The 27,284-nt window shown below is 39.8% G+C and overlaps 1 pseudogene; it reads right to left on the bottom strand.

The window, feature by feature from the left end:
- Positions 1–27,284, bottom strand: part of LOC131529976 (NACHT, LRR and PYD domains-containing protein 3-like) — a 540,773-nt pseudogene that overhangs the window by 37,877 nt on the left and 475,612 nt on the right.

Here is a 27,284-nt window from a genome sequence, read left to right as displayed (position 1 = left end):
CCGTGATGCCACCACAGATTCGGGGTTAATTAAGTCCGTGAACATTACACGGAATTCTGTGAGATCAGGTTGGTATACATGTTAATTCTCCTGTCAGTTTGCTTAGAGAGAAGAAAAAACTGCAGTTATCACACCCCATACACACACACACACACGTTTGCTTTTGTGAATTGTGGGGACATCCCTTAGGCGTAATGGTTTTTATACTGTACAAACTGTATTTTCTATTGTCTTACACCTAAACTTAGCCCTCAAAGGAAACTGTGCATTTTTACTTTCTCAAAAAAACCCTCATTCTGTATGATTTATAAGCATTTTGAAAAATGGGGACATGGGGAAATGTCCTCATAAGCAATGTTTCCTCTCATTTTTTTTTTTTCTTGCTGAGCAAAACTTTTCTCTATTGGGCGGACATTTCGGGCACCTGAGCAAAAGCATTCTTCATACCTTGTACAGCGCACACACAAAAAAGTGTGTAACTTTTAACTAATGTGCTATTTATATTTGATTTGACCCTTGATGTAACTAAATGATGTACATTTTAGGTTACCTGAGAAAACATTTTAGACATTTGAGAAAATATAAATAAAAGTTTTCTATTTTAATTTACTTTAAAGTATAATTTATTGCTGTGATCAAAGCTGAATTTTCAGCATCATTACTCCAGTCTTCAGTGTCACATGATCCTTCACAAATCATTATAATATTTTTAATCAATTGTGGTCAAAAAAAAAGAAAGAAAGTTTAAAGAAAGATAAAGAGAATTGATTCTGTAAGGATGTGTTAAATGGATAAAATTGATAGTAAAGACATACTGTTAGAAAAAATATATATTTTGAATAAATGCTGTTCTTTTTAACTTTTTATTAATTAAAGAATCAAAGAAAAAAGTAACAGGTTCCAAAAAATATTAAGCAGCACAACAGTTTCACTGTAAATCAGCATCTTAGATCAGCGACACTGATAATAAATCAACATATTATAAATCAACACATTAGATCAGCGACACTGATAATAAATCAGCATATTAGATCAGAAACACTGATAATAAATCAACATATTAGATCAGCGACACTGATAATAAATCAACACATTAGATCAGCGACACTGATAATAAATCAACACAGATCAGAAACACTGATAATAAATCAACACATTAGATCAGCGACACTGATAATAAATCAACATATTAGATCAGCGACACTGATAATAAATCAACACATTAGATCAGAGACACTGATAATAAATCAACACATTAGATCAGACACACTGATAATAACTCAGCATATTAGAGTAATTTCTGAAGGATCATGTGACACTGAAGACTGGAGTAATGATGCTGAAAATTCAGCTTTGATCACAGCAAGAAATTATATTTTAAAATATAGGTATTAAAATAGGTAACCAATATTAGATATTGCAATAATATTTCACATCATCACAGTTTTTTTTTTGTATTTTTGAAATAAATACAGCCTTGATGAGCAAGACACTCCATTAAAAAACAAGGTCAATTATTTATTAGGTTTATAATATAGGCCAATCATAATATAATATCAAAACAAACTAAAGCATTTAAACTGAAAGAACAGAATAGAATAGAATATAATAGAATAGAATAGTAGACCAGTGTTGTTCGTATGGTCAGACAAATATTGAGACAGTTTGCTAACAATCCAACTTAGATCAGGTCTAGTACAAGTCATCAGATAGATCAAACTACCAACTGCCTCGCGGTACCTCTTAGGATCAACAGGATCACTATCACTGTTGCAATACAGCTTTTGCTCACATGGTGTCGATCTGGGTTTACAATCTGACAAACCAAATCTCTCCAGTATCCTCAAAATGTACCTTTTCTGGTTCATTTTTACAACTCCTTCATTTTGATTGAAATCAATTCCCAGGAAATGTTTGAGCTTTCCCAGATCTTTCATTTTGAATCTTGATGTCCGCATCTTTTTCACATTATTCAGTAAATCACTGTCACTGGCAGCAATAATGAGATCATCTACCCAGATTATTACTGTCTCTCTCTCTTTTCCAGTTTGTTTACTGTACACGCAATGGTCAGCTGAACACCACTGTCTTTTCCGATTTGGGGTCGGGCACGCACAAGCTTTATGACCTTTTTGGCCGCAGCTGTAGCACATAATCTCCGAACATGCAAGCCTTTCCCTCTCCTTCCATTCCGGAGTCGAGGCACTCGCTCTCATCACGTTATCTTCACTGGCGCTGTTATGAAAGTTTTCCGTGCTTTCAAAATTCCTCAACTTGGTTTTGAACTCTGCAAACGTAATGTCTGCATCACTTTGTGTGATATGTACGGCGAATGGTTTAAATGAATCCGGCAAACCTTTCAACATCATCGCAATTAAAAGTCCATCACTAAGCGTCTCTTCAGAATTTCTTAGTGCTGTGATTGCGGTTTCTGCACGAATAATATAGCCAGTTACACTTTCATTCACCATTTTTTGCAGGGAGGTTAACTCTGTGTACAGGCTTATTATTCGCGGCTTCCCTTTACCAGCGTAGTAGGCCCGCAAAATCCGTAGAGCTTTCCCACCGTCATCCGCCGCATCTCTCATGACAAGAGACAGACTTTTGTCATCCAGGTACTGAATCAGTTCAGCATACGCTTCCTCATTTCTGTTGGCAGCCTCTTCATCTTCATCACCACGCGTGGGGGGCGCTGATATCACTGTGTCTTTCAGTCCTAGTAAACGCATGTGGCCTAGAAATTTAGTTTCCCAAAGTTCGTAATTCTTTTCATCTCCGTCGAAACACAGTCTATTCCATCGGCTACCCGATTCTCTTCTGGGCCCATAACCTGTTGGTGCAGCCATTTCACGTATGATAACCAGTAAAATAAATTTAGATACACGGAGGAAAAACACGCTCACCACTCTGTATTCTGATGAACTGGAACTAACTTTTTTTTATTTGCATATGTCCTTTTATGGAAAGGCAGGTAACACATGACACGAGCAGTGTGAGTGCACACCTAATACAAACGTTAACAGTAACCCTCTTCTAGCCCAAATAACCTTGAATTTAGATACATGTCGTTTTTTGGCAGAAAAACTTGTGAGATGTATGATATTCAATCATGTAAGCAAAGTCAATAGTGATTGCAAGGTGTTTGGTTTCATTTCTTTGACATGTTTAATGCGTAGCCTCGGTTTAGCTCGGTTTTAACGGCTTATAGCCCTACACCAGACCAGATGAGCACAGCCAAAACAGCCTTAAAATTGTTTACATGTCATTTTCGCCCAAGCAGCTTCTCATCAAATGCAAGTGAACTTTTGAAACATTTAAATTAGCATAATTTTATATTTTAATTATTTTACAGCATTATTAAATATAGCATTACTCATTATGCGAAAAATAATTTAAAATGTTTTAAAAGTTTACTTGCATTTGATAATATGATGACATGCATCTCACAAGCTGTTACATGTAACATTCATACACATTATAATATATTATTGATATTATTCGACTGTCTTTCATTTTATAAATAAAAATGCAATTACAATTCCCAACCGCTACATGTCAGTTGTAGCCTGACTGAGACACGAGGCAGCGCGAGACGTTTGAATGTTGTTTTTACAAGAGTTTACCAGCCGGAGAGCAGCGGGCGAACAACAAACCATAAAGGACATTCCTGCTTGGTCTTGTAAGTATCTGTGTTTTCATTTTTACATGTGTTCATTATTTATCTGTATTGTTTGTTATCATGTTTAGGAGCCATGACATTAGTGAAGGGAGCATCTTCGGCATCTCCGAGTACTTCGGGCAGAACAGAGCTGTGTAATAGCAGCTGACGAATACAGTCTGGAGAACAAATTCTTAATTCGTGGCCATGATATAGTCCTACCTATGATATAAATAGCCTCACCTATGAGAAATATTAATTATGTTTCTGTGTGATGAACGTAAATAGTGGTCCTCAATCTTGCACGTTAAAGTTGCACGTTAAATGAAGTCAGATATTATTGCACTTTCACTGTACACGAAGCAGACAAACTTTAACATTGAGCAGTTTTAGCTGGGCGATGTTGATAAAAATGATCCACTGTTTGAGATTTAGCTGTTTTGTATAATGTATATTTATATGTAGTAGAGGTCGACTGATTCGGTACCGATAGTTGACTGCTGCAACTATCGGTTATCGGCAAAAATCCATGCCGATAGTTTTCCGGTTTGCAACCATTGCTGGAGTGGCTTAGAAGGGACCGCTGACATTATACAGTACGAGAGTGGCTCTAGAGGCGGAAATCACTGACAGCACGTGTTGTTTATTTTGACACGTGACACTGTGCGCTGCTCAGAGTGGGAAAATCCAGACGCACATTTAAATACAGCTGACAGAAAATCCTGCCACTGAACAGAGCGCCATTCACATAGTTTTCTATTAAATTACATTATATTTGTCCCAAATCATTGTGAATGTACATAATGACTTCACCCTAGGCTATAAATTATGTATTGTGCATTTTTCAGCAAAACATTTGTCTTTCTGTAGCTCTAATAAAGTCTGTATGCTTCATATACATAGAGCGCTGTAATAGATCGTGATTTCTCTTTCCGCTTGCTCTGTTTTTTTAAACACCGAACTTCAAACTCATTTATGCCACATTGTTCATTCTTGAAGCAAACTTATGTCCATTTGGCGATTAAATAAATTGTTTTAGACCGCCACTTGAATTGAACGCAAAGCGTCTGGTGTGTGTGTGTGTGTGTCTGTGTGTGTGTGTGTGATACCTCTGAGTTCTCCTGGACGCAGCGCTGCGCTTTTGCCCGGTATGTGACTAACATTTATTTAATTAGATAATTATCAAGTGTTAAAAAATAGAAGCATATAAAGTGTGTAAGTACACATACAATATCCATATGTATGTAATTTTAATGCTATGGCCTTGTGTAGATATTTAAAGATGGCCATCTTTAAGCATGATTGTTGAAATTAGATGGTAATACTCAACAATAAGAGTCCATTCGTAGCATTAATGAAAACTGTAGAAGTATTGTTCCTTGTTAGAGTGTGTTCATTTCAACATTCACTATTAGCAACTAATAGGCTACGTTTTTAAAATTTTAAAGTTTCTTCTTTTAACATTAGCAAACTATGAAAATGAAAAAACTATGAAATAACTTTAATGATCAATATAGTAAATAATATTCATATTTTTATTCATTTACAATGTATGGTTCAGTATTGATTAATCGGTATCGGTCAGTGTGGTCCAACCTAGCTATTGGTATCGGTAAAATCCACTATCGGTCGACCTCTAATATGTAGCCTATATTCTTTATTTTAGGATCGGTGGATAAGCAAAAACTTAGGATATGATGATAATTCACTGTAGTTCAGTAAAACATAGGACAAACCCGCAAATGGTTTTATTTGAAAGAACAACTGCGGTGATAAATAAGACAATAATACCAAATAGTCCATCAGCGTGAACTGGTGTTTTATGTGTGGATAATGGGAATAAAAACCTTGCTGAAACAATATATATTCTTTTTTTTTTTGCATAGCCTATAGGCCTATTTTAAATGTTTTTGTTTACTAAAACAGCTGTTATTAAATCTGACCTACAGCAAATGTTATTATTAATGTGCTTTAGTGCGTATTTAAGCAATACATGTTAATTTTCTCTGCAACATTTTTATTTATACTTTTACATATAGTCTATAGGCACAAATTAAATGACTGATTTTATGGCTCAATCCTTTAAGAAGAACCAGGAATCACTGTACTATATTAGGCCTACTGATTTTAGATTTTTAGTAGTTATTATAGTCTTTAATAAATTAAAAAAATATATATTAATCTCAGAGAAGGTCTCTTTTACTCATTAAAAGTGCTCACGTACCTATTGCACAGATTTACAGCTCTGAGTGATTTAATATTCGATAGTTATGCAGGTCTATATGGCTACAATGATCGAGTGTTAATAACTGAATCTAGATTCATCCCGTACACAGATTATAACACGCACACACAATGAGGGTGAGGATAAATAAATAATTGGATTTTTAATATCTGATGTCACGGACACTTATTTACTATAAGACAGGAACCTTTAAAAACTGTAAGAGAATCAATATAGGCTCAAATATTTTATTAAGATATAAACAAGGGAACATTGAGCTTGCCATGAAAACACCAATCGTCCAGTACTTGGATGTACTCTGGAGTACTTGGATGACTTTCCCAATTCATTTTTGCATGTGCGCAGCTTAGAGGGAACATTGCTCATAAGTCACTTTCTCCTTGTAATACTCATGTCATCATACAAATTTATGTCACACACACACATGTCTGGTTTGCTATCCTTGTGGGGACTCTCCATAGGCGTAATGCTTTTTTCTACTGTACAGACCGTATATTCTATTGCCCTACACCAACCCTACACCTAAACCTACCCCTTACAGGAAACTTTCTGCATGTTTAGATTTTCAAAAAACTTCATTCTCAGGCCCGTAGCCAGCTATGAGGTCACCGAGGTCCGAACCTCGGTAAATTTTTCATGTTCAAAAATAAAATTTGTTCTCTGAATGACCAATTTGCTATTAAACTCCTCATATGTCTGTATGTATAATTCAGTTTAGACAGTTTGCAAGAATGTTTAGCGTCCGTGGTATGAAAATGATCGCTGCGGGACGCTGGCGGAGTGAACGATGCTTGAGAGAGTTGCGAGTGAGGACGCGAGCGCAGTCTCCGTGTTGCCAAATCCAGCTAATATGCACGTTTTTGACTTGTCTTTCCCACTTAATTTGACACTTTAGAAAGTTAATAATGTAGGACCTTGCGGTTTCGGGTCAGCGATATCTTTATCTTATCTTATTTGCAAAAGATTTGTAATATATTCAGTTTATTTTTATTTACTGATGGGCTTTTGCTCATCTTAATAGCAATATCTGGCAACACTGCATCGCCGTAATCACCAGTAATCAAAAAAGCCCATTTCTGACATAGCCTACCCTACGACATTCGATAAGGGAAACGCAAAAAATAAAATAAAAAATTCATATTATCTGTCAGAAACGTTATCAACGCTGTCAAAAACAGTAGCATTTAACACTAGTGCAGAGATCTGTAGAAAAGTAGGTTACAGAATAAAATGAAATATGCAAACACTATGAAGAAGTATATGCCAAGTCATTCATAGTAGTTAAATTTTCACAAATCATGCTATAAACATTTATAAGAGCACTAGACAAAGTTATCAGCTACACCGCAATGGTTATAAATAAAAACTATAACAGCATTGTTGCATGTATAATAAACAACTGATAAAATTATCCACCCCATAACTATAGAAATTTATTAACAAATTTTGATGCAATAAATAGGGTATGATTTAAAAATTAAAATCCCTCCAAAACAGAGAAAACGTCTTTCTTTCACAAAAATTTCTGTCTATTTTAAAGTGTTAATAGTGTATAATGAGTTGTATATATATAGGGGTTATTATAGCACAATTCCATAATAAGAGGTTATTATAGCATCCAATCTCCCCCCAACCATCCCCCCATCCGGACCTCACTAATTTTCAAAGCCTGGCGACGGCCATGTTCATTCTGTGTGATTTATTAGCTTGTTTACCCTCCATTTAGGTCCCCACCGTGACACGAGTCCCCATGAGTCTGTGTGTAATTGCTTGTGGTGTTCCTCATTTTTAAATGAATACATGCTAAGTGAATAAATGTACATATTTTGTTATTTAATTTTATGTAATTCCTTTTTTTTCAATGAACAGCCTACACAGAATCTCACAACAACTGTGGTAATAACAGGAGACCCATTTGGTGAGAGCAGCACTGCAGATTTTCCTGATGGTGAGGAGCTACTTGCTGACGAACCTGCCGATATGAGTTTACCTTACTATGAGTGCCTATTCAACATTATACAGAAAAGCAATTAAAAGTACACTAAAGTGCACTATTTTTCTACAGTGTCTGTTGGAGGAGATCATGGACCCTTTTCACAAGACTGATGATGCATTTCAGTGGTCATCAGCATCGTAAATCCTCGTTTTTTTTAATGTATATATATTTCGATTTTTTTTTTTAATTATGTACATTTATAACACTATACTTTGTATTATATCACATTTGTATCAAATTCCCAAAAAAAAGTAGTTAACGCAAACACAAGGGTGTTTCTAATGCAGTGTCTGTGGGAGGGACGGTAAATTTGACATCCTTCTCTCTTCTGACTGCTGTTATCAGTCTCTGCCAATTTTTTCCTTTGATTGAAAGTCATGAAAATGCTATCGCAGAGTTTTTCTTTTGCTATTTGAGCAAATGGGAATGCAAAAAATATATTTGTAATACTCTCCCATTCACTGCTCTCGAAGTTTACCCAACTGTGACAACTTCCGCTGCTGAGAAACCCGGAAATGTGAAGGTTTATTAAGCTACATACAGCTATCTTGAGGCTTATCAATTTCTTAAAATGCCCTGTGTGAATGCTCCCAATCAGTGACCTCCATTTAGAACAGGAAACAAATTGTTACTATTGATTGCACTGTACATCAAATTATAATTAAATTTGTAATTTAACTTGTTAACTTAAATTGTACTATTTTTGAGGTACATGAAATGTGTTTTAAAGTTCTGAGATATTTGAGTCACATTTATTTCTTTACAGTTTTGTCAAGGTGTAAATGTTTTATGTTTTGTTCATAACAATATTAACACTATTGTGTTTCCATGAATGGGATTGTGATGTGCAGTATTGACTATTTAAGGTGATTATTTGAAATACGGATATTGCTGTTGTTTATCAATAAACAATGTTTGATATGTATTTGTTTTAGTTTTTCAGTTTGTTTATTAAAATTATTAAAAATGTCAATAGAAAGAACAATAAACTAGTGGGAGGGGTGGGGGGTGCAAATATTAAATAACTAAAATTAGGAAATGGTGCCTCGAAGGTGGTTCCTGACCATTCGTAATAAAAGGGTTCCTGAAAAGCTAACTGAGAAAAAATGCAATAACAAACATATTTGTAATATTTTCCAAAAACAAAATAAAATATATCCTAGAGGAAACATTTTTTGAAACTCTAAAATTGAGAATATTGACTGGAGAAGAGCTTGGTTAATTCCTTTTAAATATTGTATTAATAATAAAATAAAAGGAATACACTTCAAAATTCTACATACTATTTACCCTTCTAAATCTTTAATATCAAGATTCTCTGATATTGATGATATATGCTGTTTTTGTAATAATGAGAAAGAGATACTGACTCATTTATTTTTTGACTGTAATGTCATACATTTTTGATTGATTTGGCAGATTTTATATTTAATTTAATGAATATTAATTATTGCTTTACTTTAAAGGATCTTATCTTGTATTATGAAAATAAAAGCAATAAGGATCTAGAACTTATTGTTAACATTTTTATTTTATTAGCAATATTTCACATGCATAAACAGAAATTTCTTAATTCATCTCCTATGTTAAATTTGTTTTGTTCTGACTTTGACTTTTATATTTCTTCAGTAAGACTGTTAAAAACAACATGATCTCACAGAATTCCATGTAATGACCACGGACTTAATTAACCCCGAATCTGTGCATCACGGAATCGCCGAAAATTCCGTGATGGGCTCACAGAAGTTATACCAATGTAAGTCAGTGACAGGCATCAGCCGTGCTCCACTCACGGATCCACTGGTTCAACACTTTAAATAGGAAACCCTTAGCATCAATATGCCGACACGATATACTGGGAAATTTATCGTCATCATTATTGTTCAGAACTGGGTAGGTTTAGGGTAGGGGTGGGGTCAGGTACTCCAGTGAAAGTATAAATTTATATACAAAATATAACTGCATCGGAGTCACTCTTTTTACGTGGTCCGATGCAGCGCTGGTGTTGAACCAGTGAATCCGTGCATGGACCACGGCTGATGCCTTCTGTGAGCCCATCACGGAATTTTCGGCGATTCCGTGATGCCACCACAGATTCGGGGTTAATTAAGTCCGTGGTCATTACACGGAATTCTGTGAGATCAGGTTGGTTAAAAAACAAAAAGTTTGTGAAATGTTTAAAATACTATGATACACTCTTCAATCCCCCTGGTACTTTGTAATATCCTTATTCGTTAAAATTAAATGTGAGCTATGCTTTTTATTTATTTTATTTTATTTATTTATTTTATTTTGTTTTATTTGTTTATATTTTGTATTGTTATTATTTGAATGTCACCCTTTTCTGCAATAAAGAAAAGGACTCGTGAATATTTTAAAAGCAACTCGAGTCTTTTATCCTTAAATACTTATATGACTGATATTCAAAAGGCGGACCGCATCCGCACCCGGCATCCATCCGGACCGCGAGTCTTAACAGCAGCAACATTTAAGTGAGCAGCGCATCAAAACAGCGGAGCGGATCACATAAGCGCTCGGGGTCGTTTATGGCAAATATCAAGAGGGAAGAAGTGCTATAGATGTCACGGCAAAAATCACAGCGCTCAGGTATGTCATTTCAAAGATGTAAAATGCCATAACTGCAGGAAAACTGGCCATATCAAGACAGCTTGCAGAGGAAAAATGGAAGAAAACCTTATGCTGAGAAAAATACTAAGTATGTGGAGGCAGAGGATGTTGAATTGCCCATGTTTTCGCTGTGAAGTGATAAAAACAGCAGAAAGTCATTCACAGATACGTTTAATGTAAATGGCAAGGAAATTATGATGGAAATTGATACCGGCGCAGCTGTGAGTATCATATCTGAGAAACAGTTTAAAGCTGCGTTCTCAACAGAGCCACTGGAGATCACTAGAGTCACGTTGAAAACATACACGGGAGAGATTATTCCTGTGTTGAGACAGTTAAATACTCTTCAGACTGATTAAATTGTACAAGACTTGGTGTCACGGAGTACATGTAAATCATTGCTTGGAGAAAGACTTGTTAATCTGTCATTTTTGTAATTAATGATCTGTATGTTTCATTTTGGCTTACACTTACATACTTTTTTGTTTAATGGTCTATAAGTGTATATACAAACATACATTTGTGTTGAGCACATTCAGTATAATCATTGTATTTGATAATTCACATTTGGATTCTTAAAGGAATCGTTCACCAAAAAATAAAAATTGTCATAATGTAGTTTAGAGGTGTGCCCAAAGCTGAATAACTTATTCGGAAAGGCACGGATAATGGCTTTTAAAACGAATAACAGATAATGAATAATTCTGACCAAATATTCGGCTGAGGCTGCAGCACAGTCTGGTGTTTGCTAGATAACAGGTGAGCAGGGGATCAGCGCGATATTTTACACAAACCTCTAAAGTTACGCAATAATGAGTGTGTGAAGTGAATGAATTTAAACTTTATGAATGAAAAGAGTTCAAATCAAACACCGCTTGCTGTTGACTCTCCATGCATCTCTCAGAAATCAGAGCTTGGCAAGAGTAATATCAACTAAAATAATACATCATACACGTTCTGTTATTTGTGTATATTTAAAAGGCAGTGATTTAAACCTTATAGGCTACGATATGATACACGAATGAATGGACTAAGCACAGTGCGATCACCAATCAAACAGCTGCGTTGCACGTCTCTCAAAAACCAAACCAGCTCTCTGTCAAGAGTAGGCTAATAATCAGCTTAGATACAGATACATTTTCTACTAGGCCTACATGTTTGCTTCTTTATCTTTTGATGGTTTGCGTCACACACGCACATTATTTAGTAAAGTAAAGTAAAAAAAAAAAGACTGCTTAAAAAGTTACGCGTAATAAAAAAGTGCGCCTTGAATTAATTCAGTCGTGTTCGGATGATTACTAAATGTTTGTCATGAAAGCTCTCTACTTGTATGATCAATTTATTTTTAGAAATTAATTTTATATTTTAGAACACTGAATAGGGCAAATAGTCGAAACACAAATATTTTTCCATAGGCTATAGCTACTGTTCTCTTTTCCAGACCTGCAAGTTACTTAAGTGAAATACTTGTTTAAAATGTGCAGGAACCGGTGAGCCGAAGGAAATCATGTTGTTTTACATAAACCTCTAAAATTACAACGCAGTAACAAGTGTGTGAAGTAAATGAGTGTAAACTCTATGAATGAAATATCCGCAAATAAAATAGCAGTGTTGCTCTTGCCTTTTTCCATGCATTTCCTGGAAATTCCTAAATCAATTTCCATATTTCTAAACTGCATAGGAACCCTTACTGTTTTAACTGGAAGATACTTTAATATTTATTTATCGGATCACGAAAGGTCCCCAAAATGGGACTCGAACTCACGTTCCCTGAAGCATAACCGCACTGCATCTTGAAGCACTGCCTATACAAGGGTATCGGCTCCGACTGTAAGAAGATATTTAAATAAACATTATAATCATTAAAAAATATATTTTAGTTAAACATGGCATATTTGTTCAGTGATAACTACGGAAAAAAAAAGAAAGGCTGTAAAACCTTAGACATTTTTTCGATGCTTTATTAATTCAATGCGTAAAACCATAGACATAATGGTCTTATCAAGTATAACTGTACGACGTTCTGGTTCAAGCTCTGCCTACTTCCGGTTTTATCTGAATACAGATACAGACACGAATAATTTTGTGATTGTTACAGATACAAATACTAGCTTCGCTGCACACCACTTATGTACTTCCCTGCATGTCGTTCCTAACCTGTGTGACCTTGAAACACAGTAGATTTTGAATATTGTTGCCAACAGAAGTCTGGGTATCATTGCTTTCCATTGTGTGGACAAAAAACATTTCTCAAAATATCTTCTCTTACGTTCCACAGAAGAAAGTCATACTGTTTTGAAATGCCTTGAAGGTAAGTAAAGTGACGATAGAGTTTTCTTTAAAATGAAATGTTTTTGTTTGACAGTATTTTCACACAGTTCTTGTGTTCAATAATATAATAACACTCACTCTAGTTTCTGCAGTTTACAGTGTGGATCCTCCAGTAGAGCAGAGAGCAGCTTCACTCCTGAGTCTCCTGGTGTATTACGGCTCAGATCCAGTTCTGTCAGGTGTGAGGGGTTTGATCTCAGAGCTGAAATCAGAGCAGCAAAGCCTTTCTGTGTAATAACAGAGTAGGAAAGACTGCAGAGAAAACACAGAAAAATTTAAGATGAGTTAAGTTCATTCACCGTTTATCACAGACCCATGAATGAGGTGTCAAATCAACTGGCTCATTGAGGAGAAGAGTGCTATCTCTTTTCTAAGTGATCAGACCTACGATGTTCGCACAGCGGACGAAAAAGCAGGCAAAAAAATCCCATAGACTTAAATGGCGGAATGTTCATGAATTTGAATCTCAACTGTCACTTTCTCTCTCTCACACACACACACACACACACGTTTGTTTTTGTGAATTGTGGGGACATCCTTCAGGCGTAATGGTTTTTATACTGTACAAACTGTATTTTCTATCGTCCTACACCTAAACCTACCCCTTACAGGAAACTGTGCATTTTTACTTTCTCAAAAAAAAAAAAAAAAAAAAACTGATTTATAAGCGTTTTGAAAAATGGGGAAATGTGGAAATGTCCTCATAAGCAATGTTTCCTCTAATTTTTTTTCTTGCTGAGCAAAACTTTTCTCTATTGGGCGGACATTTCGGGCACCTGAGCAAAAGCATTCTTCATACCTTGTACAGCGCACACACAAAAAAGTGTGTAACTTTTAACTTTAATGTGCAGGGCAGCGGCTCTCCAGGAACTGAGTTTGACACTCCTGGGATAGGCCTATAAATCTCAAACTCGTTGTTTTTAATTAAAGGAATCAGTTATTTAGAATAATAAGACATTTGGGCTGTTACCAGGCAAATTAAATCAATATCAACAAAATTCATCTTTGCAATGCAGAGAACAGAACAGAACAGAAGCTTCATCTGAAGTGGCATTTTGATGTATTTACACACTGTTTAATGCAGGACATGAATGCATTTAAAATGCAGTTACAAATGCAGAAATAATGTTTTGATATATAAGACATAAAATGTTGAATACTCATTTGAAATGATAAAAAAAAAAAAAAAAATCAAAAGATACTTTAAATGTGAAATTAAAACCGCCAGTAGGTGTCACCAAGTCACTGTTAATAAGTGAGTCATTGAGACTGAACCGAATCATTTAAACAGTTGATTCATTCAGGAACTAAACACTGTCATGTTGCTCAGAGAAGCAAAACAGTGTTATTAGATTAGATTAGATTCAACTTTATTGTCATTACACAAGTACAGGTACAGGGCAACGAAATGCAGTTTAGGTCTAACCAGAAGTGCAATAGCAGCAAGTGCAGGATATACAATGGTTGAATAAGTGCAGGACAAGGATATGTACTGAATATATGTATAAATATATATAGAAAGATGGTTATTACTATAAACAGAATTTACAGGTGAATATGTATAGTGAATAAATATACAGATGGCTATTACTATAAACAGAATTTACAGGTGATATGTACTATCAATATAATATATATACAGATGGCTATTACTATAAGCAAAGTGTAAAAGTGCAGTGGAAGTGATTGCATATTAAAATTAGACGTACGGTGCAAAATGCTAATGTAAACATTGATAATGTAAATAACAGTCGGCAGTGCAAATGTGCATAATCCAATTTAGGTATGATAGTGCAAGATGCAAAAGTAAACAGTTGTTACTGTAATAAAAATTTACATTCAGTAGTGCAAATAAGGCAGATGTGAGGTAGGACAGAAGAGTTAACAATATATGAGGAAGTGGATCAACGGGGGTTAGAGTTCAGTAAAGAGACAGCTCTGGGGAAGAAACTGTTCTTTAATCTGCTGGTCCTGGTCCGGAGGCACCTGAAACGCCTGCCAGAGGGCAGGAGAGAAAACAGTCTGTGGGCTGGGTGAGAGGAGTCTTTAAGGATGCTGCGAGCGTTTTCTCTGGATGTGTTCGATGGCAGGTAGTGGAGTGTTATGGCTGTGTTTGGGATTATTTTTGTTATTGTAAAAAAAATCTATATGCTGATTTTTGGAGAAAAACGGCAATCTTCGTGTGATATTGATTTACTATATGAAATAAAATAAATATACATTTTCTGCCCCCATCTTCAATTCCGTGATCATTTTAAATGCAGTGAAAGAGCGCGTGCACTAGTCTAATCTACTAGACTTCACGGCACTCTGTAGGAGTGTTTTGTTTGGTTTTTGGCTAAATTCTGATAATGTCAAATCGCACATCGTTAAAACAATTACGATATTACCTTGCACCACTGTCTTTTTGGCTAATTTGTGCAAAACCGTTTGCTAAACTGCCAAAGCTTCATTTTAACCACCAATGCAATGATGCAAGTATTTACTTCACCTCTACATGCTTGCAAAGGGTTGATGTCGAGATTTATAAACTGCTAGTTTGGTCTCCCTAGGCAAGCACAGTTTACGCTGCATAATAGAGCATACACATGGCCAGGGGTTCACTTCATTTCCTTCGAGTTCAACTTCAGCAGAATACGACAGGGTTTGGTTTTCAGCTGGGTCTGCACCATTAAAGCCTGTCTTGTCCGTCTGCATCTTTCTTCTGATTTTAGCGCCAGTTTGTTGTTCTCCTGCCCATTATATACTGCAGTAACTTAGTTTCCAGGGAGCCATTTTTTTTATTTTTATTATTAATGTGTTTTAAAATGTAGCGAAGTACAATACTTCAAACAAAATATACTTAAGTAAAAGTAAAATTACAGATTTTAAAAATTACTTTAAAAAGTAGAAGTACACAAAAAAAGCTACCCAATTACAGTAACGCGAGTAAATGTAATTCGTTACTTTCCACCTCTGCTAAATGATGTACACTTTAGGTTACCTGAGAAAACATTTTTTTTACAGTATAATACACTGCCGTTTAAACGTTTGGGATCAGTAAAGTTTTTTAAAGAAGTTTCTTATGCTCATCAAGGCTGTATCTATTTGATAAAAAAAACACTGATAATTATTTCACAAAATATATTGTACAAAAATATTATTGCAATTTAAAATAAAAGTTTTCTATTTTAATTCACTTTAAAGTATAATTTATTGCTGTGATCAAAGCTGAATTTTCAGCATCATTACTCCAGTCTTCAGTGTCACATGATCCTTCAGAAATCATTATAATATGTTTAATATTATAGAATAGAATAGAATAGAATAGTACAGAATAGAAAACTAAAGCAAAACTTAAACTGAGATCTGTAAGTTAAATACCCAGCAAGCAACAGCCGTCATTTCACCGTCTCCGTTAACTATAGACCCAACATAGTCTGGCTATGTGTAACCCACTTCTAGCCCAAATAACCTTGAATTTGAATACAATGTCGTTTTTTGGCAGAAAAACTTGTGAGATGTATGATATTCAATAATGTAAGCAAAGCCAACAGTGATTGCAAGGTGTTTGGTTTCATTTCTTTGACATGTTCAATGCGTAGCCTCGGTTTAGCTCGTAGTCAGACCGGCTATTAGTAGACCACTTATAGTCAGAACTGATTCACTGTAGTTTTTGGCAGGCAGCGCATGAGATGGTTGATATCCCATCGTGTTCACAGTGTCAATAATATCTACAAAGATATAAGTGTCATTTCATGATATGGTCTATATGTAGCCACGATATAGCTCTAGGACAGGCTACATGAAGTCTGCTTTTAGTCCACCCGGTGAAACCGAGACGATCCGTGGTCTAATTTTATCGGCTTATAGCCCTACACCAGACCAGATGAGCAGAGCCAAAATAGCCTTAAAATTGTTTACATGTCATTTTCGCTCAAGCAGCTTCTTATCAAATGCAAGTGAACTTTTGAATCATTTAAATTAGCATAATTTTATATTTTAATTATTTTACAGCATTATTAAATATAGAAACATTTTTGTTTTAGTTACAGCAGCTATCACTGTGTTGTTGTGCCAGACAGTTCTGGAGGCAGAGACAGATTGTGGGGGCACTAATAGAGAAAAACTTAAACTGCTTAAATAAAGAGATTTAAAGGGTTACTGATGGAAAAATTGCAGGTCAATGGCATCAGTGTGGTTTAAGGTTGGTAAACACTTGTACACTGACGCATATAATACTACCCTCCTGACATTGACGTGTTATTCAGGTCTGAAAGTTATGCAGAATTGAAGGAAGAAACCTCAAAGACAGTACCAGAAGCATGCTGGACAGGTAAAGCCTACAAAACACACAACATTAATCAAACATTGTGGTGTCAATACTCAATAAGTTACAACGCAAATCAGAAATTAAAAATGGTCAGCAATGAATGTGATCTAAACTTGTGTTTGCTTCTCCAGCGTATGCCGTCTGAGAGAGGAATACTGCAGGTCACCACAGGCTCCACGAGAACACAGCACTGTCTGTCTTCACTACACCTGCTGCTCTCTCCAGATCCCTCCAGAGGACCAACAACATCAGGCTGCTGGCGTGTGTCTAGCACAGCAGTCACCATTTAACACACTAACAACACATTAGTGTGATACCCAGACTGAAGATTGATAAATGTTTTTAAATGTGTCAGATGGTATATTTTTTTCTGGCAGTATATGTTTGGTACATCTACATATATATATTGTGACGAGCGTCCCGACACATCATCAGCGTTGCTCTGGAGACAGACACGGAACACCTGCACCAGCTCGTCAAGGCGGAATCGGCCACACCTGCGCCTCGTCAGCCCGCGGCCAGATAAGCCGCGGGAGGCTGCACGAGAGGGAGGATTACACCGAGGCTGAAGACTAATGTGTGTTGTCTCTTTCCCCTTTCCTCAGAAGCCAGCGAGTGACCGAGCCGCTCTGACGAGAGCCCCACGCCTGTCTCACTAAAAAGAGCACCACTTCACGCCAGCCTGACACCTTCTCACCTACAAACTTCACTGACTGCTAATAAAATCCACCCTCTGGGGTACTCACTTGAGCTCTCCTTGTCGCGTGATTCTTCCACCCCGTCACAGTGGTGGAGAATGCGGGCATGATTGGAAGTTTCACCGACAAGCGATCTTCACGTCTAACCCCACTTTTTTTTCTTTCTGTTTCTGCACTTTCAGACCGGCGAGTACTCCTCCCCCCACGATGGAAGAGTTACTCCAACAACTGACCGAGGTCAGCCTGCGCCAACAACAAATTGTAGAACATCTGGCCGCCCGACAGGGCCAAGCTGACCAGGAAATCGCCGCTCTCCGCACGGCCGCCCGCCAGCGCGTTCCGTTACCAGACCCCCGTGTACAGGCCGCCCAGTTATTGCCCAAGATGACGGCACATGATGACGTGGAGGCCTACCTCCAGATGTTTGAGAACACCGCAACGATGGAGGGATGGGATCCGGAGGAATGGGCCCGCGCACTGGCACCACTACTCACTGGAGAACCCCAGCGGACGTTCTTCAGTCTTCCCACGGCCGTGGCGGAGGATTACAAGGCCGTCAAACAAGAAATCCTAGCCCGGGTGGGGCTGTCCCCAGTGTGCGCGGCCCAAGCGCTTCATGACTGGGCCTACCAGCCGCAACGTCCAGCGAGATTACAAGTAGCCGAACTGACTCGACTGGCCCAACACTGGCTGTTGGCCGGGGCACCCACAGCTGCTCAGGTAACGGAACGCGTCGTCATTGATCGCCTCCTCAGAGCACTCCCACATCCACTTCGGCAAGCCGTTGGCATGAGGAACCCCACCACGACGGCGGAACTGGTGGAGGCAATCGAGCTGGCCGAGGCGGCCCACCGCGGGAAGCAGGGAGAGAGTACCGCCGTTTCCCGGAGGGTGGCTCGAGCAACGCACGCCGGAGGGTGCCTCACGACCAGTAGAGAGGGCGGCGGCCCCCGAAGTCCACGATGTGTCGATGCCCACCGCTCCCTCTTCCTCCAAAGCCCGAGCTTGGTGGGCAGGCTGTGTTCTCCACAAAGAACTTCCTCGAGGAGCCCCGTCAGCCGAAGTCCAGATCAACGGCCGCCCATATCAGGCCGTCCTCGACTCGGGTAGCGCGGTCAGCCTCGTCCGAACCAGGATCCTGCCACCGCCTCACGGGACCAAGACCGTCCTTCCCCTGACTTGCGTACACGGAGATACACGGGAGGTGCCCGTGCGACGGGTTATCATTTCCGCGGCCCCAGGCGTCTGGCCGCTGGAGGTTGGCCTTGTGAAGGACCTACCCGTAGATGTGTTATTGGGATGAGACTGGCCAGGATTCGAGGCTCTCCTCCGTGCCACAACACAGCCTGCCTGCCGCAATGGGGGCCGCCGTTGGCGGCGCAACGCCAAGAAGTCAAGTAGCCGCCCCGTTCTCTTGGCCTCCGACACCGGGAGAGATGGTGAGTCCCCCTCCCATGATTCTAACCTCTTTTATGATGTGTTTCAGCAGGTGTTGGGAGGGGGCTCGTTTGGCCGGGCCCAGCGGGAGGACGACCGCCTAAAGTATTGCTGGAATCAGGTCCGGATCCTAGAAGGGAAGGAGGTCCGGCCAAAGCCCCACCCTCTCCCCCACTTTATTGTGGAGAACGGCCTACTCTACTGTGTCGCCCAGCGAAGGGGGGAGGAAAAAAAGCTGTTGGTGGTTCCACGCGCCAAGACGGAGACGATTCTACACCTGGCACACGCCCACCCCTTGGCGGGACACCTCGGGGCGGGGAATACCATCAGCAGGATCCGGGACAGGTTTCACTGGCCTGGTCTAGAAGCAGACGTCCGACGGTTCTGTCAAGCCTGTCCAGAGTGTTAGAGGACTTCGCCAAACCGACCTCCCCCCTCACCGCTCGTCCCACTGCCCGTTATTGAGGTACCCTTCGAGCGGATCGGGATGGATCTGGTAGGACCGTTGCCCAAATCAGCCCGGGACACGAACACATCCTCGCCGTGGTAGACTACGCCACCCGGTACCCGAGGCCGCCCCACTCCGAAAAGCCACCGCCAAAACCATCGCCCAAGAGCTCTTCATGCTTTTCAGCCGGTCGGCATCCCGACGGAGATTCTGACCGATCAGGAACACCGTTCATGTCCCGCTAATGGCTGACCTGTGCCGCCTGCTCCGGGTAAAGCAGTTGAGGACCACCGTGTACCATCCCCAAACGGACGGACTCGTCGGCGATTTAACCAGACCCTCAAGCAGATGCTCCGGCGAGTGGCAGCAGAAGACAAGAGGGACTGGGATCAGATGCTGCCCCACGTCCTGTTTGGGATACGGGAGGTCCCCAGGCGTCCACCGGCTTTACTCCGCTTGAGCTCCTTTTCGGAAGGCAACCTCGTGGGCTGCTCGACGTCGCTAAGGAGGCATGGGAACGACAACAGCCCACCCCACACCGGTCCCTGGTCGAGCATGTCCACGAGATGAAGCACCGTGTCGACCGTGTCATGCCATTAGTCCGGGAGCACCTGGTCAAAGCACAACAGGCCCAAGCTCGCCACTACAACCGAGCAGCTCAGCCCGGGAGTTCCAGGCGGGCGATCGGGTCATGGTGCTGGTCCCCACCTCAGCTTGTAAGTTTCTGGCCGCCTGGCAAGGCCCCTACACTGTAACAGAGAAAATAGGTCCAGTCACTTACCGGTGCGTCAGCCAGGAAGCGGAGCCCGCAGCAGATATACCATATAAACCTCCTAAAGAAATGGGTGGGGACCCAGGAACAAGCAACTGCCCTTGCCGCCGTAACGCCTGGCCGTAGTGGACACAAACCCGGACCTGTCGGCGACCCAGAAGGCTGAGCTGCAACACCTGATCGGTCAGTTCTCGGATGTGTTCTCCTTTGTCCCCGGGAAAACCCAAGTCGTCCACCATGACATCAGAACGCCACCAGGCATAATTATCAAGCAACGGCCCTACCGAATCCCAGAGGCTCGTCGGCAGGCTATCGAGGAGGAAGTCCAAGCCATGCTAAAGTTGGGGGTGATTGAACCATCGCGCAGCCCGTGGTCCAGCCCCCAAAACCGGATGGCACCCTCCGCTTCTGTAATGACTTTCGGCGGCTCAACGAAGTTTCAGAGTTTGACGGCTACCCAATGCCCCGGGTGGATGAACTGTTGGATCGTCTGGGAAGGGCCCGATTCATTTCCACCTTGGACTTAACTAAGGGTTATTGGCAAGTCCCCCTTACAGAAGACGCCAAACCGAAGACGGCCTTCTCGACCCCCTCCGGCCACTGCCAGTATCGGACCCTTCCCTTCGGCCTTCACGGGGCTCCAGCCACCTTCCAACGACTAATGGATGTTATTCTCCGACCGCACCAACAATATGCCGCAGCATACCTCGGTGATGTAGTCATCCACTCGGAGCGTTGGGAGGACCATCTAGACCGTCTGCGGAGGGTGCTCACGGAGCTGCGCAAAGCTGGACTCACGGCCAACCCCCAGAAGTGTCATCTAGCGCTCGCTGAAGCCAAATACCTAGGATTCCGGGTGGGCCGCGGTCTAATCAAGCCCCAAGAGAAAAAGGTAACAGCGGTGTGGGAGGCGCCGCGGCCCCAAATGAAAACCCAAGTGCGAGCGTTCCTGGGGTTGGCCGGATACTACCGCTGTTTCATCCCCAACTTTTCCTCCATAGCTGCCCCCTTGACAGACCTGACCAGAAAGGGGCAGCCCGAGCGCATACACTGGACACCCGAAACCGAAGAGGCATTCCGACACATCAAGCAGGCGCTCACGGAGGAACCGGTGCTCAGAGCCCCCGACTTTGGCTGCCCCTTTCTGCTGCAGACGGACGCATCCGAGGCAGGGTTGGGAGCCGTCCTGTCCCAGGTGCAGGAAGGTGAGGAACACCCTGTCTTATACATCAGCAGGAAGCTGACGAAGGCCGAGAAGAACTACACGACTGTCGAGAAAGAGGCTCTAGCCATCAAGTGGGCAGTCCTGGAGCTGAGGTACTACCTGCTGGGCCGGAAGTTCACCCTGCTCACTGACCACGCACCCCTTCAGTGGATGGCCAGAGCGAAAGACACCAACGCCAGGGTGACGCGGTGGTTCCTCGCGCTCCAGGACTTCTGTTTCACCATCCGTCACCGGGCTGGAGCCTCCAACTCCAACGCCGATGGACTTTCTCGGCTGTGGTCAGCCTATGCAGGTCTGTCAAGGGTCACTCCCCACCCACCCCCAGTCACCCCTTACTGCTGCCTTTTGTTTCCACCAGGACCAGGACAACGCTTAGGGGGGGGGGGGTGTGACGAGCGTCCCGACACATCATCAGCGTTGCCCTGGAGACAGACACGGAACACCTGCACCAGCTCGTCAAGGCGGAATCGGCCACACCTGCGCCTCGTCAGCCTGCGGCCAGATAAGCCGCGGGAGGCTGCACGAGAGGGAGGATTACACCGAGGCTGAAGACTAATGTGTGTTGTCTCTTTCCCCTTTCCTCAGAAGCCAGCGAGTGACCGAGCCGCTCTGAGAGAGCCCCACGCCTGTCTCACCGCACCACGAGGAAACGCACTAAAAGAGCACCACTTCACGCCAGCCTGACACCTTCTCACCTACAAACTTCACTGACTGCTAATAAAATCCACCCTCTGGGGTACTCACTTGAGCTCTCCTTGTCGCGTGATTCTTCCACCCCGTCACAATATATTAAAAGTTGAAATGTTGTGTTTTGAGTTAGGTATTAACAGTGCTAGGAAATAATATTTATGATTTAGTGCTGTATAAATAAAACTGAATTGAATTAACCATAAATGCAGATCTGCTTGACATATATATGATGTAAACTTCATAAACATGTTTTTATACAGTAAAACAATTTGTGATTGTGATTGTGATTATTTTTTATTGTCACCAAAATGGGGCCGTTCAAAACCTTTATAAAGTCCTCCTTCCTTTATAAAGTCTTCTAAGGGCTGACACAACAGCCATTTCCTGATGCACCTGCACAGAACACCACAGACCCAGCGGACAACTTGTCTGTATGCCGTCAATATTGATTATTATACCAATGGCATCAAAAAGTGTTACTTACTGGTAGTCGTGACCTAAATATAGGCAACTTGTAATTGAGAAACAAAATTATTCCAATTGTTTAAATATTCAAATCTTTAATTCACTATGTATTTATACATACAAATATGTAGCTCATATTAATAATTGATCTCTGCCCTAAACATACATGTGTCTTCTGGCCTGGAGAGGTCTGTGCTGCTGTCTGAAGTGCATACAGGCTATCTGTAGCTCATGGGTTCAGACAGCAAGCCTCAAAGCCTGGGAGCAGGAGCAGCCCCAGAGTGCACCCTGGACGATGGGGCGGGGCGACACATTAAGGTGGGGTGACACGTTTTGTATATTTGTATACTGTTTTGTATAATGTATATTTATATGTAGCCTATATTCTTTATTTAAGGATCGGTGGATAAGCAAAAACTTAGGATATGATGATAATTCACTGTAGTTCAGTAAGACATAGGTCAAACCCGCAAGTGGTTTTATTTGAAAGAACAACTGCGGTGATGAATAAGATAATAATACCAAATAGTCCATCAGCGTGAACTGGGGTTTTATGTGTGGATAATGGGGAAAAAACTTTGCTGAAACAATATACAGTGGGGCAAAAAAGTATTTAGTCAGCCACCAATTGTGCAAGTTCTCCCACTTAAAAAGAGGCCTGTAATTTTCCTCAACTATGAGAGACAAAATGAGAAAAAAAAATCCAGAAAATCACATTGTAGGATTTTTAAAGAATTTATTTGCAAATTATGGTGAAAAATAAGTATTTGGTCAATAACAAAATTTCATCTCAAGAAACTTGCACAATTGGTGGCTGACTAAATACTTTTTGCCCCACTGTATATACAGTATATATATATATATATATATATATATATATATATATATATATATATATATATATATATATATTTTTTTTGCATAGCCTATAGGCCTATTTTAAATGTTTTTGTTTACTAAAACAGCTGTTATTAAATCTGACCTAAAGCAAATATTATTATTAATGTGCATTAGTACGTATTTAAGCAATAAATGTTAATTTTCTCTGCAACATTTTTGTTTATACTTTTATATATAGTCTATATGCACAAATTAAATTACTGGTTTTATGGCTCAATCCTTTAAGAAGAACCAAGAATCACTGTACTATATTAGGCCTACTGATTTTAGATTTTTAGTAGTTATTATAGTCTTTAATAAATAAAAAAATATTAATCTCAGAGAAGGTCTCTTTTACTCATTAAAAGTACTCACGTACCTATTGCACAGATTTACAGCTCTGAGTGATTTAATATTCGATAGTTATGCAGGTCTATATGGCTACAATGATCGAGTGTTAATAACTAAATCTAAATTCATCCCGTACACAGATTATAACACGCACACACAATGAGGGTGAGGATAAATAAATAATTGGATTTTTAATATCTGATGTCACGGACACTTATTTACTATGAGATAGGAACCTTTAAAAACTGTAAGAGAATCAATATAGGCTCAAATATTTTATTAAGATATAAACAAGGGAACATTGAGCTTGCCATGAAAACACCAATCGTCCAGTACTTGGATGTACTCTGGAGTACTTGGATGACTTTCCCAATTCATTTTTGCGTCTGCGCAGCTTAGAGGGAACATTGCTCATGAGTCACCTTCTCCTTGTAATACTCATGTCATCATACAAATTTATGTCACACACACACACACACACACACACACACACACATACATACACGTCTGGTTTGCTATCCTTGTGGGGACTCTCCATAGGCGTAATGCTTTTTTCTACTGTACAGACCGTATATTCTATTGCCCTACACCAACCCTACACCTAAACCTACCCCTTACAGGAAACTTTCTGCATGTTTAGATTTTCAAAAAACTTCATTCTGTGTGATTTATTAGCTTGTTTACCCTCCATTTAGGTCTCCACCGTGACACGAGTCCCCATGAGTCTGTGTGTAATTGCTTGTGGTGTTCCTCATTTTTAAATGAATACATGCTAAGTGAATAAATGTACATATTTTGTTATTTAATTTTATGTAATTCCTTTTTTTTTCAATGAACAGCCTACACAGAATCTCACAACAACTGTGGTAATAACAGGAGACCCATTTGGTGAGCTGCAGATTCTCCTGATGGTGAGGAGCTACTTGCTGACGAACCTGCCGACATGAGTTTACCTTACTATGAGTGCCTATTCAACATTATACAGAAAAGCAATTAAAGGTACACTAAAGTGCACAATTTTTCTACAGTGTCTGTTGGAGGAGATCATGGACCCTTTTCACAAGACTGATGATGCATTTCAGCGGTCATCAGCATTGTAAATCCTAGTTTTTATATATATATATATATATATATATATATTGATTTTTAAAAAATTATGTACATTTATAACACTATACTTTGTATTATATCACATTTGTATCAAATTACAAAAAAAAACTAGTTAACGCAAACGCAAGGGTGTTTCTAACGCAGTGTCTGTGGGAGGGACGGTAAATTTGACATCCTTCTCTCTTCTGACTGCTGTTATCAGTCTCTGCCAATTTTTTTCCTTTGATTGAAAGTCGAGTTTTTCTTTTGAGCAAATGGGAATGCAAAAAATATATTTGTAGTACTCTCCCATTCACTGCTCTCGAAGTTTACCCAACTATGACGACTTCAGACTGTGAGCTATGCTTTTTATTTATTTTATTTTATTTATTTTTTTCTTTTGTCTTATTTGTTTATATTTTGTATTGTTATTATTTGAATGTCACCCTTTTCTGCAATAAGAAAAGAAAAAGAAAAGGACTCATGAATATTTTAAAAGCAACTCGAGTCTTTTTTCCTTAAATACTTAACTGATATTCAAAAGGCGGACTGCATCCGCACCCGGCATCCATCCGGACCGCGAGTCGTAACAGCAGCAACATTTAAGTGAGCAGCGCGTCAAAACAGCGGAGCAGATCACATAACAAGCGCTCGGGGTCGTTTATGGCAAATATCAAGAGGGAAGAAGTGCTATAGATGTCACGGTAAAAATCACAGCGCTCAGGCATGTCATTTCAAAGATGCAAAATGCCATAACTGCAGGAAAACTGGGCATATCAAGAGAGCTTGCAGAGGAAAAATGGAAGAAAACCTTATGCTGAGAAAAATACTAAGTATGTGGAGACAGAGGATGTTGAATTGCCCATGTTTTCGCTGTGAAGTGATAAAACAGCAGAAAGTCATTCACAGAGACGTTTAATGTAAATGGCAAGGAAATTATGATGGAAATTGATACCGGCGCAGCTGTGAGTATTATATCTGAGCAACAATTCCAAGCTGCGTTCTCAACAGAGTCACTGGAGATCACTAGAGTCACGTTGAAAACATACACAGGAGAGACTATGCCTGTGTTGGGACAGTTAAATACTCTTCAGACTGATTAAATTGTACAAGACTTGGTGTCACGGAGTACATGTAAATCATGGATTGGAGAAAGACTTGTTAATCTGTCATTTTTGTAATTATTGATCTGTACGTTTAATTTTGGCTTTCACTTACATACTTTTTTGTTTAATGGTCTATAAGTGTATATACAAACATACATTTGTCTTGAGCACATTCAGTATAAAGTATTTAAACCTTATAGGCTACGATATGATACACGAATGAATGGACTAAGCACAGCGCGATCATCAATCAAACAGCCGCGATGCACGTCTCTCAAAAACCAAACCAGCTCTCTGTCAAGAGTAGGCTAATAATCAGCTTAGATACAGATACATTTTCTACTAGGCCTACATGTTCGCTTCTTTATCTTTTGATGGTTTGCGTGGCATACGCACATTATTTAGTAAAAACATTATTTAAAAAAAAGACTGCTTAAAGAGTTACGCGTAATGATAAAGTGTGCCTTGAATTAATTCAGTCATGTTCAGATGATTACTAAGCGTTTGTCATGAAAGCTCTCTACTTGTATGATCAATTTATTTTTAGAAATTAATTTTATATTTTAGAACTCTGAATAGGGCAAATAGTCGAAACACAAATATCAGTGTTGGGCAAGCTACTTGGAAAATGTAGTGAGCTAAGCTAACAGTTACTCTTCTTTAAATGAAGCTTAACTACACTAAAGCTACAGCCTTGGGAAATGTAGCAAGCTAAGCTACGGCAACACGGCAAAAGTAGTTTACTACATCCAAAATATTTTTTTTAAATTACAAAAATTCTATTGAACCAACATCATACCAAGTCAATGCTCTCTCAGTGATCAATAAAACTGTCAGTCAGGCAGATATACAGGCATGTTCAGTTTAATTGTTTATTAAACAGCTGTTCCAAACAAATCTGGCAACATAATCAGTATCAAATTGTGACACAGGCAAAATACATTTTTGCTGTCA

The sequence above is a fragment of the Onychostoma macrolepis genome, chromosome 22, assembly GCF_012432095.1.
Source record: "Onychostoma macrolepis isolate SWU-2019 chromosome 22, ASM1243209v1, whole genome shotgun sequence".
In the NCBI taxonomy this organism is placed as follows: Eukaryota; Metazoa; Chordata; class Actinopteri; order Cypriniformes; family Cyprinidae; genus Onychostoma; species Onychostoma macrolepis.
The sequence above is the reverse complement of the archived record's forward strand: the minus strand, read 5'-3'. Positions and strand labels throughout refer to the sequence as shown.